At 42.2% G+C, this 1,965-nt stretch overlaps 1 protein-coding gene across 1 annotated transcript in view; it reads left to right on the top strand.

The window, feature by feature from the left end:
* LOC106876862 (monocarboxylate transporter 7) overlaps positions 1-1,965 on the top strand; it is a 104,041-nt gene that overhangs the window by 36,443 nt on the left and 65,633 nt on the right. The window lies entirely within an intron of this gene.

Genomic DNA, 1,965 nt, shown 5'->3' with positions numbered 1-1,965 from the left:
ATTTTGTGAAATCATCCTTCCCAACGCACTTTTCTCGCAAGGTTGGGAACTGCAATTTAATTCACCTTTTTCGTCCTTTTGTTACCATACAGCACACATGTGAACCTCTCCAGTTCATTCATCACTTCCTCGTTGACATCCCAAGATTCCCCTAACTTGGAGAATGCTTTCTGGAATGATTCATCTGTTTCAACAGCATTCAGCCCCTTCACTTCCCTTCCCTTTGAAGGCACTGGTACTATTGCACCTGGTGAAGGCATGATAACCCAGCAATGCAGAAGAGAGAACACGCATGGAAGACATATCCAGCTTGGTCACATCGATACAACGTTGTGTGATGCCCTTTCCAGGTTCAACCAGAATTTGAAGTCCTTCCAGTAATCTAGCATAGTGAAGTAAGATGAAAAATATGTCTGAATCAGGACTCCTCACACGAACGGATTTGCATCCCTGTTCTTTAGCATACATGCAATACAGGATCACACGAGTATCAATTTCTTGACAGAATGTGTTATGTCCATCTGATATCAACTGGTAAGCTTTTCCTTCACATATCAGTACCATCTCATGTCCAGTGTGAATGTCAGCAGACACCTCACTCCTCCAAGTTGTGAACAAAAGCTGAATGAACTGTGTTTTGTTCTCATCATTTGCAAGAAAGACTTCCCAGACTTTCGGATGCTTTCTTTTCTCACCACTCAGGATGAGTTTGTCTTCAAAACCTTGTCTGTTTCGTTCCACCCCTTTTACAGAGTCTTCCTTGTACATGTCAGTACGAAATATGAGAGGTAGCAGGTGAAGAACAGATCCTAACACCTTACGAGATATTTCTCTGAATGTTTGTGGAATCTAATGCAAGCAATGGAACATTGCATTTCTATCCTCTATGATGAAGCTCTGTCTTAGATCAGGTAACTGTGCATCATCACATTTTTTACAACATGTTTGAAGCCTTTTTATATATCTGTTTTTGCTAAAAATTCGTCTGCCAATTCAATGCTGTATGGAACAGGCATCAATGAGTATGTCAACGGTTTGTCAAGGTCAAGTTTGCGATCAATCTGTGCTTGAGACTTCACTAGTAAGTGAAACGCTGTTTCCCTGCTGCTTGTACTCGACAACTTTGTTTTGATAAATTGAAACTTTCAGGAACTTGTGGGTGTATGCCATGGTTTTCAAATTTGGGTGTTTAATAGGATCAAAGAAACCATCCATCATTAGTCTGTTTTCAATGAAGTCTTCCTTTGCTAGCCCACCAGTCTCAGCAGTCAGGACATCCTTTGCAACGTCTGAAGCCAGAGCACCAGATGATAGATTGTACAACTTTCCATCATCTGGGATGCTGAAAGGGTTGTTGAAGCACTTAATAGCTGCAATGGTCCTTAAGACAAGTTTCTCGCTGGTCGCAATTTCATAGGGCGAAATCCCTATGTTGCAGTCCTTTGACTTCTTCATCAAACAATCCCGCTAGACAAAAAGTAGCCTAAAGTAATTTGACTCGTTCATTACCAAAGATGAACTAAAAGAACTAAAAGCAAGATTATGGCAGCATTCACCGACTTAAACAAGGAGACTGCCAAGAAAAGTTGCAGGAGATTCCGAAGTCGTCTGGAGGCCGTGGTTGAAGCCAATGGCGGGACTTCATTTGAACAGAAGAGGACAGCTCTGTGTGTTTGTATTACTCGCAACGAATTAATGGACTCAGGTCAGTGGTAGAAAGCATGTCCAAAGTGTTGCAGTCACTAGTTGAATTGGAGGAGTATTTTCTAAACGCAAAATGACTTTCCCTCAATCCCGTCATAGGACTTCCTCCACTCGAGGTTGTAGTGTGAACCACTTGCTTCCGGCCTCGTGAAGTCGGGTAGAAATGGGAAGGACATCTACTGCTATTTGGACATCTGAACACCATGACCAAATCCATGCTCCTGTCTCTCTTCCTCTCTCTCTCTCTCTCTCTCTCTCTTA

This window comes from Octopus bimaculoides, chromosome 21 (genome assembly GCF_001194135.2).
Source record: "Octopus bimaculoides isolate UCB-OBI-ISO-001 chromosome 21, ASM119413v2, whole genome shotgun sequence".
NCBI lineage: Eukaryota > Metazoa > Mollusca > Cephalopoda > Octopoda > Octopodidae > Octopus > Octopus bimaculoides.
This window is presented reverse-complemented; position numbering and strand designations above follow the sequence as displayed.